The sequence below is a fragment of the Coptis chinensis genome, chromosome 1 (assembly GCF_015680905.1).
Source record: "Coptis chinensis isolate HL-2020 chromosome 1, ASM1568090v1, whole genome shotgun sequence".
Taxonomy (NCBI): domain Eukaryota; kingdom Viridiplantae; phylum Streptophyta; class Magnoliopsida; order Ranunculales; family Ranunculaceae; genus Coptis; species Coptis chinensis.
In genome coordinates, this window is record NC_141456.1 from 55,023,216 (window position 1) to 55,036,697 (window position 13,482).

Below are 13,482 nucleotides of genomic sequence, written 5' to 3' on the forward strand. Positions count from 1 at the left end.
AAGTCTTAGACCATTGGAAAGCTCTTTCCGAGCCGGTCATTTTGACATAAGGTAGTCCCAATTCGAGGTCTGAGTCCAAAGATACGGCCTTTGGATGTTCTGCTGACTTGTGTGTTGTTTCTGCCCGCGTCGACTTTTCAGCTTTTGACCGAGCTTTAGAAAGGCTTTGTCTTCTTGAATCTTAGCCTTTAATCACGGAACTCCTTAGTAACCGACCTTTGCTCCTTCATCTCGCTAAAGTGGCACATTTCTGTACAAAATGGACTTTGAAACCTGAAATGCATAAAAACACGTAATCAGTGTTAACTTTTAATTATTACTCACATAATTGGTCTAAAAGTATGACTGTTACAGGGTTAAAACTACAGTTTTGGGCTCTTATCAAACCACCCCCAAACAACATTTTGCTTGTCCTCAAGCAAAGATGAGAAATTAGAATAAGTGACCAAAAATGGAGTTCTATCTACTCTCGTTTCGCTGAGTGTGATTGCATTGACCATATGCAACAAGGCCTTAAACCACTAGGAATTCCCTAGTGGACGAGTTATAGCCTCGTGAGAGTTTTCTAGTGAAGGTACTCACAAACTTCATCTATACTACAACGACTAAGAAATAAAACTATTGTTTCCTCATTCATGTCCCAACTATCTATACATCTCACTAGCAAATGAATAAGAATAACCAAGTCGAAAACCTAAGCTAATATATGCATAATAATCAATCATCTATGATACGAATATAAATACTATGAGTAATTGATAAATATAAAATGAATAGTCTACCTACGAAATGAACGATGAGCTCAAAACGTAAGTAAACTAAAACTAAATTATGTTGCTATGTTATCAAAGTTTCCTACTCTCAAGTCTATCGTAATAGAGTGGAGTAACAAATTCGTTCCACTCCTAGTTCTCTAGCATGGAATGTTCTCTAGTCTAATTAGTCGGTCTTAAGTCTATGAGAGTTTTACGAGGGGGAATTATACTACGATGCAATATGAAATTGATTATTTTAATTTAAACTACGAATGCTATGGAAATATGATTGTTTTTGAATCTAGATAAAGGATTAGAGGGGAATTGAATCCACCTCGAATCCAACTTAATAACCTAGCATAGATTGTTATATCTCGATTCTTACGTTCTTACGGAAAAAATTTGAGTTCTAATCCCTAGTGTTCGTGGCATTTCTACCAAATACTAACTAGCATGTGAGGTCGTCCACCCATTCTCATGGCGAATCACGACCTTCTAGATTGGAATAGATTCTACAATGCTTCTATACTATACCACTAAGTTTTCATCAAGGCTTCATCAACCCCTCTAATGGAGGTTTTAGCCTTGAGTCATCAAACCATCATTTCCCATTGAATTATAACTACACATCATATTAAAATTCAAACTTAACTAAATTAACTAACAATGTTTCAATCTACTTAAACTACGAAATGATAATCAACAAAAATTAAAACTAGATCTATAAATTGAGATGACAAAAATTGAAATTGACAAAATAAATATTTTATTTACCTAATCAATCAAGAACAATGATTCAAAGACTTAATCTAAAACAAGAATTGAAAATGGAACTAAAACTTAATTAATCTACAGAAAACTAGATCTAGAATTATCTATATTGTTTTAGGTCTAACTAGCTACCATTAACAAAGAGCTAAACTTTGGCTTTAATACTTTCAGATCCAAAAATCGTGCATGGGCTTGGAGCCATGTTTTGGGCCAGAGAATCAGGCCCAAAACCCAATTCTTTCAGTCCAAAAAGGCCTCTTCAGCTGCAGTTGGCTTCAACAGACTTTTTATCCACTTCTGCTCCTCTGATTGGGTCAAGTCTTAGACCATTGGAAAGCTCTTTCCGAGCCGGTCATTTTGACATAAGGTAGGCCCAATTCCGAGGTCTGAGTCCAAAGATACGGCCTTTGGAAGTTCTGCTGACTTGTGTGCTGTTTCTGCCCGCGTCGACTTTTCAGCTTTTGACCGGGCTTCAGAAAGTCTTTGTCTTCTTGAATCTTAGCCTTTAATCATGGAACTCCTTAGTAACCGACCTTTGCTCCTTCATCTCGCTAAAGTGGCACATTTATATACAAAATGGACTTTGAAACCTGAAATGCATAAAAACACGTAATCAGTGTTAACTTTTAATTATTACTCACATAATTGGTCTAAAAGTATGACTGTTACAGGGTTAAAACTACAGTTTTGGGCTCTTATCAAACCACCCCCAAACAGCATTTTGCTTCTCCTCAAGCAAAGATGAGAAATTAGAATAAGTGACCAAAAATGGAGTTCTATCTACTCTCGTTTCGCTGAGTGTGATTGCATTGACCATATGCAACAAGGCCTTAAACCACTAGGAATTTCCTAGTGGACGAGTTATAGCCTCGTGAGAGTTTTCTAGTGAAGGTACTAACAAACTTCATCTATACTACAACGACTAAGAAATAAAACTATTGTTTCCTCATTCATGTCCCAACTATCTATACATCTCACTAGCAAATGAATAAGAATAACCAAGTCGAAAACCTAAGCTAATATATGCATAATAATCAATCATCTATAATACGAATATAAATACTATGAGTAATTGATAAATATAAAATGAATAGTCTACCTACGAAATGAACGATGAGCTCAAAACGTAAGTAAACTAAAACTAAATTATGTTGCTATGTTATCAAAGTTTCCTACTCTCAAGTCTATCGTAATAGAGTGGAGTAACAAATTCGTTCCACTCCTAGTTCTCTAGCATGGAATGTTCTCTAGTCTAATTAGTCGGTCTTAAGTCTATGAGAGTTTTACGAGGGGGAATTATACTACGATGCAATATGAAATTGATTATTTTAATTTAAACTACTTAATGCTATGGAAATATGATTGTTTTTAATCTAGATAAAGGATTAGAGGGGAATTGAATCCACCTCGAATCCAACTTAATAACCTAGCATAGATTGTTGTATCTCGATTCTTACGTTCTACGAGGAAAAATTTCGAAGTTCTAATCCCTAGTGTTCGTGGCATTTCTACCAAATACTAACTAGCATGTGAGGTCGCCCACCCATTCTCATGGCTAAACACGACCTTCTAGAGTGGAATAGAATCTACAAACAATTCTACACTAACAACTAAGTTTTCATCAAGGCTTCATCAACCCCTCTAATGGAGGTTTTAGCCTTGATTCATCAAACTAACATTTCCCATTGAATCTAAACTAAACATAATGTAAAGAATTGAAATTTACTTAATCAAACAATAATGACATCTAATTTAATGACTAAAATGAAATAAGAACAAGAATTGAAATTAGATCTAGAAATGGAAATGACAAAAATCGAAATTGATAAAAATACTACTTTATTGATCTAATCACATGAAGAACAAGATTCAAAGGTTTAATCTAATAAAATGAATTGAAACTAATTAAACTAAGTTCTAAAACTAATTAATGGAGGCTAACTAATCTAGGTCTAACTATCTACCATTAACAAAGAGTGAAGCTTTGGTTTTTATACATTCAGATCCAAAAATCGTGCATGGGCTTGGAGCCATATTTTGGGCCAGAGAATCAGGCCCAAAACCCAATTCTTTCAGTCCAGAAAGGCCTCTTCAGCTGCAGTTGGCTTCAACAGAATTTTCGTCCACTTCTACTCCTCTGATTGGGTCAAGGCTTAGACCATTGGAAATCTCTTTCCGAGCCGGTCGTTTTGACATAAGGTAGGCCCCATTCCGAGGTCTGAGTCCAAAGATACGGCCTTCGGAAATTCTGCTGACTTGTGTGATATTTCTGCCCGCGTCGACATTTTAGCTTTTGACCGGGCTTTAGAAAGGTTTTATCTTCTTGAATCTTGACCTTTAATCATGGAACTCCTTAGTAACCGACCTTTGCTCCTTTATCTCGCTAAAGTGGCACATTTCTGCACATAATGGACTTTGAAGCCTGAAATGCATAAAAGCACGTAATCAGTGTTAACTCTTAATTATTACTCACATAATTGGTCTAAAAGTATGATGGTTAAGGGGTTAAAACTACAGTTTTGGGCTCTTATCAAACCACCCCCAAACAGCATTTTGCTTCTCCTCAAGCAAAGATGAGAAATTAGAATAAGTGACCAAAAATGGAGTTCTATCTACTCTCGTTTCGCTTAGTGCGATTGCATTGACCATATGCAACAAGGCCTTAAACCACTAGGAATTCCCTAGTAGACGAGTTATAGCCTCGTGAGAGTTTTCCAGTGAAGGTACTCACAAACTTCATCTATACTACAATGACTAAGAAATAAAACTATTGTTTCCTTATTCATGCTCCAAATTATCTATACATCTCACTAGCTATGACCAAGAATAACCAAGTCAAAAACCTAAGCTAATATTGCATAATAATCAATCATCTACAATAAACATATATACAATGAGTAATACTATGAAATGCAATAGCAGGTCCGTTTCTAAAACTCGGAGTAGCGTCCTTAAGTAGGTTCTCACAATAATAGTCAAGATACAACACTCTGATTTTTCCACTCAAGTTTTACTACTCTAGTGCGCAGTGGGCACACTTTACCTTACAATCTCAATGACACACAAGGAAGTCGGAGTCGATCAAACACATCTGCCACTTACTATCACACTAACCTATTCCTAATTGAGCTAGAGGTCTTTATTAGGTGTTTCAGGGATTAGGAGATGGTTTAAGAAGGAAGGAAATGGATATTCAAAAAGGACAAATCTGAGATAATAGAGTCTTCATATTATGTAACTAGAGAAAACCTTGTTATTTACTTTTGCTTCTACACTTTGTTTCCATCCTTAGCCATGTATTTTTTTTTCCTTTTTCTTTGGCTTTTGACTCCTTTTATTCTATTTTTTTGGAGTTTTTATTTTATTTCTATTTTTATTTTTCTTTTCTTTGGATGGAAACTTCTTTTCTTTATTTTCTGAAGCAATTAACTAACTTTTGTTTACACAGGTTTTTCTCTTCTTCTTTCTTCCTTATTCTATTCTCAGACTTATCTAAATTGGGTAGGTTGATTTTTTTTTTTATTTTGTTTTGTTTTGTAACAAGGTAAAGGATTTTTGGTTTATGAAAGGGCTAATAAAAGGCTCAGTGGGACGACTAGCGGAAAATATACTTAGGTCGAAATTTCTAGCTATATCGATCCAAAAAGGGCCTAAATTCTCTCTTAGGACATGGTATAGTAGTCAAGCAAGTGGACGTGTGATTTCTCTATTCGGAATATACTTCTCCCTTGTGTCATTTCTCAAATGTTTCACTCATATAAGGCTTTAGGCTATATTCTCACAGGATTTGTAGAATAAGTACTCTAGCCTAGATTTCAGAAACTTACTACCAAACAATCATAGATACTCATGTAATATATTTATAGATAGATGCAAAGATTATTACCTACATATTAACTTAAGTTTCTAAAAACGATTCTAATGCAAAAGTTACATTGAGACTTCTAGATTATTAAGAGCATAGAGAAAGAAACAATACCAATATTCCTAAGTGTATAGCATAAACTTTTTATTTTTATTTTTATTTTTATTTTTTAAGAGACAAATAATCGTAATATACAACCTAATATGTGCTTAACATTTACATCGTGTTTCTATACCACCCCAAACAATTTGGGAGAAGGGGTTCATGAAATAATTCAATAGCACAATTAAATTATGTAACTAACTAATTTTTATAATTTTTAACATTTTATAAATAAAAGTGCATAATTTACATCCTAAAAGTGTCTAATTTTTGCAAATGTTTCTATCCCACCCCAAACAATGAGGCGCTTTGTCCTCAAAGTGTAAAGAGATAAGGAAAGAATTTACCATAGAAACGCAAAAATTGGCATGACTGTAATGTAAATATTGTAAAGATGATACGATAATATGAAGCACAATTAAACCGGTATGCGTCTAACTAACACAAACTCTTGGAGTAAACATTACAGGCTTAGGGTGGCAACATGATTTGAAATGAATACCAAAATCATGCACCCCCAAACAAAATTGGAAAACTCTTTTTAAGTTTGAAAATTTTGTTTTGGCCTATAACTCGAACGTTGGTATTGTATTTAAAACTTGGGTCTTTTAAAGTCGATTCCCTAGACTTATCTAAACATATGTATGAATATGCAGTTTATCATATATCAACAACCGAAATAGTTGTGGATCGTTCCATAAATAAATATCGCAGAAAACATATCCAAACACAATCAAGCACCAAGATTTCCTACGACGCAGCCTAGTGGAATGAAAGCGAAGTCGGATAGACCTATAACATAACCGAGCATGCACATTATGTTTAATCTTTGAACGAGAGGGTGTCCTAGTGAATAAGTGTGGAAAAGTGAATGGTTGTGGAAAATATGGTGGATTGGGATAAGTTTTAGAGGGAAAGCATGGAAAAAATGAGGATGTGGGTTTAGCACAAAACTCATTCATGGTGTAGCTAGGGACTGTCTCAAGTCTGAAAATGAAGGTGTCAAGTGGTTTATCCTTGGGAAGTATTTGTTTATTAGGTGGATTTAAAAAATCATGAAGCACAGGAGAAACTAAAGGATCGAGTGCAAACTCGAGGTTCCTTTGAAAGGGTGGAGGGTGGGGAATATTGGTGATGGAAGGTGAATGATTCTCAGCTAGAGCTCTCAAGTCCATATCATCAGAAATCTTGATATATGCAAGACATTCCTCAATAGGTGGGTCAAAAGGATCACTGGGATAGAGATTGAAAAATTCATCTTCCGTCATAGCATCAAGGGATGAATGGTTGTTGGCAAGGGGGACTCGCGAAGTGGTAAAGAAGCGGTGCAAAAGAGTTGCAGGAATTCTTCTTCGATTTCGTCTACTACCAGGGAGTCATTGTTAAAGTCGGAATTTCCGAAGGAAAGGAATTTGTTAATCTGTTTCTCCGGAAACATGTTTTTGAAGTAATCTTGAGCTAAGCTCTCGATCATGCTAACCTCGCCATTTGTAGATGAATCGGGATACTGTGTCCTCGTTTTGAAAACATTTACCTCAACAGAAAGATGGCCAAAGGACAAGGACATCGAACCATCGCGGCAGTTTATGAGCCGCTTGGCGTTAGCCAAGAAGGGATGCCCTAAAATGATAGGTACAGAGTCGTTAGTGACTTCTGTGTCGAGGATAACGAAGTCGGCTGGGTAGTAAATATTTTGGACTTTAACCAGCACGTTTTCAACCACACCCTTAGGATACTTAATAGACCAATCAGCTAATTACAATGTCATTTTAGTAGGTTGCATCTCATCTAGACCTATTTGTTTATACAAATAAAATGGGAGTAAGTTAACACTAGCCCCCAGGTTTAGTAGTGCGGTCGTCGTGTGAGAATCTCCTAAGGTGCATTGTACAGTAGGACGACCAGGGTCCTTGTACTTAACAATTCCATTATTTTCGGATAAAGTTGGGAACTGTTCAGTTAGAAAGGCGTCTTTAGGTATGTTGGTCTTACGCCTAGTAGTGCACAACTCCTTAAGAAACTTAGCGTGGTTAGGTAGCTTTTTTATAGCTTCGAGAAAAGGAAGGTTTATCGTTAGATTTTTGAAAACGTTCCTAATCTCCTCAAAGTTAGTATCCCCTGGTTAGCATGGCTAATTTCGAGGGAACGGTGGTTTCGCTTCTATATTTAGCGTATGGCTCGACTTGATGTGTAACCTTGGGCTTTCTGTTTCTTAGATTGTGGTTTAACTGGTACCTCTACAGTGGTAGGTTCTTCAATTTCTATTTCGGTATCTAGTTCGATATCCGGTATAGGGAGTACTGATGGGGTAACTATAGGCATAGTTACTTTGTTATCAACCACTCTTCCAGAACGGAGAGTGGTGATGGCATTTAGCTCACCTACGGTTGTAGTTTCCGTACTAGTATTACCGTCTACCTCAAAGGCTGTGTTTGCTGTTCTAGGGTTGGGTATCGCTTGGCCTGGAAACACGCCTTTTGGTTGGGCTTTCTCTTGGGCTAACTGTTGGTTTAAATTATTAACAGATTGTAGAATGTGTTGGTTAGATTGAGCCATGGTTTGGAAAAGTTGTTGGCTCACTTGTATGAAGGTGTCAAGACGATCCGGTTGTGTGGGTGTAGTAGTCACGGGTGGTGTGACTGAAACTATCTCGTGTTGATTATTTATGGGCGGATTGTGATAGTTATTATTTACCAGAACGATACCTCTATTAGCATTATAATTATTATAACTACATTGACCTTGTGCTTGACCTTGTTGAGGTTGCGCTTGGTTGTTATAATTATTATAATTACCCCGACTCGCCCTTGTTGTGGTGGAGCTTGGTTATAGCGTCGTTGCCTAACATATTGATTATTGTACTGTGTAGGTGTGACTTGTTGGTTATTTCTCCAACCGAAGTTGGGATTTTGTCTCCAAGGGGTCTTAGGTTCACTATTAATGGAACAAGAATGTTCATAGGCTATAGGACAGTGGGAGTCGGGATGCTCAGGACTCTAACAGAAACTACATGGATTTGAATTTACATTCATGACGGGGATAGGCTTTTGTTGAATAGAAATAGCCTCTACCTTTTTAGTTAGAGATTCGATTAAATTTTTAAGTTCTGGATCGGGTTTCATCTGAAACATACCGGCGGCCTTAACTGTTAAAGAAGAACTAGCAGAGCGGGGGATATCATCACTCCCCCCCCCCCTAATTGTTATTGTGTTTAGTTTGTTCTTCTAAAAATTTGTAAGCCTCCGAGGCTCCTTTACTTAGGAAACTACCCCCATTCATTATGTCAAGGACTTCTTTATGGTGATGTTGAAGTCCTTTGAAAAAGGCACGCACTAACGTGTCTTTTGCTAGATTATGGTGTGGACACTATATAAGCAGATCGGTGAAACGATTCCAAGCCTTTGAAAATGATTCATGAGGATTCTGTCGAAAGAAGTGAATCTTGGAAAGTATTTCATCCGTCTTTAAGGGTGGGTAAAAATGTTCCATAAACAGCTGAACAAGTTTGGCCCACGATTCCACAGAATTAGGCGCTTGGGCAGTTAACCAAGACGCCGCCTTATCAGCTAAGGTGAAAGGGAATACCCTCAATTTAATTTGTTCCGCACCAACCGTAGGATGGTGGAATGTTGTAAGGACTTGTTCAATCCTACGATGTAGCCGATAAGGTTTTTCATGGTCTAAACCATGAAAAACGGGTAACAAATTAAATATATTTGGGGGGATGCGGAAATCCCCCACTGGGTCTGCTAGAACGATGCAAGATTTAGGGCTATCGCTCAAAGCTTTGTAGAAGTCGGAGAGAGGAGTCTCTCTTTCTTCACCCATTATGTCAGGTATGGTTGGTGGGATAGTAGTTAGAGGTGTTATGATTGGTATACTCGATATGTTTGTTTGTTGACGGTTAATTACGTTCGGTGTTTTTCTCCGACCGGACCTTAATCTCATGCAAGTCTAAGTCTAAACACGAAAACAATCCAAACAATCTTGATATATTAGTATGAACCTCTAACTGGAGATGCGAGGTATGGAAGAAAGGAATACCGATAAGCGTCCTTGCTTCGCTTTATGAATTGCATCTTGTTTCTGGCGTGTTCAGTGTAAATAACAAGTTAGAACACTGAAAAAAAAACTTAAAAATCGAAGTTCGAAACAAACCTATAGAAATCCGCAAAATTTTGCATAGGGCGGTCGCGCTCCTTGTCAAGTAAGTGAGCGTGGGTCACGCTTGGTATGAGGCTGGTGGTTTCGAAGTCCAATAAGTGAGGTATGGTCGCTTTTCGATGATGGCTGGTCGTTCTCGAAGTCCAGACTATAAGGCGCAGGCGCGCTCCTTATAGGCGCGATCGCGCTCCGTGTAATTCTGTCCCGGAATTTTTCAACGCTGAAACGAATAACCATAGTATGAACCAAACAAGGGTGGGTGGGTTTAATGGGACTTAAAAATGACTAATTCTACTATGAAAACAATGCTAAAGTGCAACTAAGATGGCAGCGGCGCCATTTGATAAAACATAAAATTGATTAGTCTACTACGAAATGAACGATGAAACTCATAACGTAAGTAAACTAAAACTATTTATGATCCCCGGCAGCGGCGTCATTTGATAAATGAACAAATGAATAGTCTTTCCTACGAAATGAACGATGAGCTCAAAACGTAAGTAAACTAAAACTAAATTACATGTCTATATTTATCAAAGTTTCTACTCTCAATTCTATCGAAATAGAGTGAAGTAACAAATTCGTTCCACTCCTAGTGCTCTAGCATGGAATGTTTTCTAATCTAATTAGTCGGTCTTAAGTCAATGAGAGTTTTACGAGGGGGAATTATACTACGATGCAATATGAAATTGATTATTTTGATTTAAACTACGAATGCAATGGAAATATGATTGTTTTTTAATCTAGATAAAGGATTAGAGGGGAATTGAATCCACCTCGAATCCAACTTATTAACCTAGCATAGATTGTTGTATCTCGATTCTTACGTTCTTATGGCAAGAATTTCGAGTTCTAATCCCTAGTGTTCGTGGCATTTCTAACAAATACTAACTAGCATGTGAGGTCGTCCACCCATTCTCATGGCGAAACACGACCTTCTAGAGTGGAATAGAATCTACAAACAATTCTATACTAACAACTAAGTTTTCATCAAGGCTTCATCAACCCCTCTATTGGAGGTTTTAGCCTTGATTCATCAAACTAACATTTCCCATTGAATCTAAACTAAACATAATGTAAAGAATTGAAATTTACTTAATCAAACAATAATGACATCTAATTTAATGACTAAAATGAAATAAGAACAAGAATTGAAATTAGATCTAGAAATGGAAATGACAAAAATCAAAATTGATAAAAATACTACTTTATTGATCTAATCACATGAAGAACAAGATTCAAAGGTTTAATCTAATACAATGAATTGAAACTAATTAAACTAAGTTCTAAAACTAATTAATGGAGGCTAACTAATCTAGGTCTAACTATCTACCATTAACAAAGAGTGAAGCTTTGGTTTTTATACATTCAGATCCAAAAATCGTGCATGGGCTTGGAGCCATATTTTGGGCCAGAGAATCAGGCCCAAAACCCAATTCTTTCAGTCCAAAAAGGCCTCTTCAGCTATAGTTAGCTACAACAGACTTTTCATCCACTTTTGCTCCTCTGATTGGGGTCAAGGCTTGGACCATTGGAAAGCTCTTTCCGAGCCGGTCGTTTTGACATAAGGTAGGCCCCATTCCGAGGTCTGAGTCCAAAGATACGACCTTCGATAGTTCTACTGACTTGTGTGTTGTTTCTGCCCGCGTCGACTTTTTAGCTTTTGACCGGGCTTTCGAAAGGCTTTATCTTCTTGAATCTTGACCTTTAATCATGGAACTCCTTAGTAACCGACCATTGCTCCTTTATCTCGCTAAAGTGGCACATTTCTGCACATAATGGACTTTGAAGCCTGAAATGCATAAAAACACGTAATCAGTGTTAACTCTTAATTATTACTCACATAATTGGTCTAAAAGTATGATGGTTAAGGGGTTAAAACTACAGTTTTGGGCTCTTATCAGTAATACTATGAAATGCCTAGCATGTTCGTTTCTGAAAACTCGGAATAGCGTCCTTAAGTAGGTCCTCACATAAATGTCAAGACGAAAACCACTCTGATTTTTCTGCTCAAGTTTCGTTACTCCAGTGTGCAGCGGGCACATTTTACCATACAATCTCAATGACAACAATAAAGCCAGAGTCGATCAAACACATCTGCCACTTACTATCACACTAACCTATTCCTAATTGAGCTAGAGGTCTTTATTAGGTGTTGCGGGGATTAGGAGATGGTTTAAGAATGAAGGAAATGGATATTCGAAAGGACAAGTCTGAGATAGTAGAGTCTTCATATTATGTAACTTAGAGAAAACCTTGTTATTTACTTTTGCTTCTACGCTTTGTTTCTATCCTTAGCCGTTTTTTTTTTCTTTGGCTTTTAACTCCTTTTATTCTATTTTTTTTCGGAGTTTTTATTTTATTTCTATTTTTATTTTTCTTTTCTTTGGATTTGAACTTCTTTTCTTTATTTTCTGAAGCAATTAACTAACTTTTGTTTACACCGGTTTTTCTCTTCTTCTTTCTTCACTCATTCTATTCTCAGACTTATTCTAGATTGGGTAGTTTGATTTTTTTATTTTGTTCTGTTTTTGTAATAGGGTAAAGGATTTGTGGGTTATGAAAGGCTAAAGAAAGGCTCAGAGGGGCGACTAGCGGAAAATAATTCATAGGTTTGAATTTCTGGCTATATCGATCCAAAGAGGGTCTAAATTCTCGGTTAGGATATGGCATAGTGATCAAGAAAGTGGACGTGTGATTTCTCTATCCGGATTTTACTTCTCCCTTGTGTCATTTCTCAAATGTTTCGCTCATATAAGGTTTTAGGCTATATTCTCACAGGATTTGTAGAATAAGTACTCTAGCCTAGCTTTAAACTTATCGCTAACAATCATAGATACTCATGTAATATATTTATAGATAGATGCAAAGATTATTACCTACATATTAACCTAAGTTTCTAACAATTATTCCGATGCAAAAGCTTCATTGAGACTTCTAGATTGTTAAGAGCATAGAGAAAGAAAACAATACCAATATTCCTAAGTGTATAGCATAAACTTATTTATTTATGTTTTTGAAAATTTTTAACTTGAAAACAAATGCATATCATACATTTCTATATCCTAACAGATGCCTTAATTACACGTGTTTCTATGCCCCCAAACAAGAAGCATGCTTTGTCCTCAAAGCATTTAAATAAAGAGGGTAGAAAAATACCATGGAAACGCGTGAAATTCTGGGACATCTGCAAAACAAGGTTAGAACATACTAATATAGGAAATAAAAATCCGACGCTAACTCTATAAGAGTTCCACCCATTATGGGGTTAACAGAATTAAATTTGCTTGGGACATAAGCGCACAATAACAAAACTAAAACTTACCTTATCTCCCCGCTTTAAGCATCCTCCTCCTCATTAAAGAGATGAGGTTCCTTCGCGATCCCCGCCAGTCCATTTATAACTTGCCAAGCTTGCCGCCATTTATCATCTACTAATGCTAACCTGTTAAGTTGTTATTATGTCCGATGGGATGTAATGGGCGACCAAATGAGGCTACACCGCCATCCCGGCCAAGTCATTATTCGCGAATGAGCTTAACCACCCAATTGGTGGGTCTCATGACTTCAACCCTTTCCAACTGTGAATTGTGCCGCAGAATACACGTAAACAACTACGATGATGCGGCTTACCAACACAGGCATAAGAAGATACTTACGCCTCATGGTTTGGGCTCTCTTAAGACTAGCGACTAAAACCCGTGGGATGTCATATCGGCGACGTCTCTCAGCTAAAGCGAGGAAAATGTCACCAAAGATCTTGTTTGAAGAAATGAAGCGCCATTCCCCAAAATATTCATCGGGATGAATAACATGGTGGTGCCT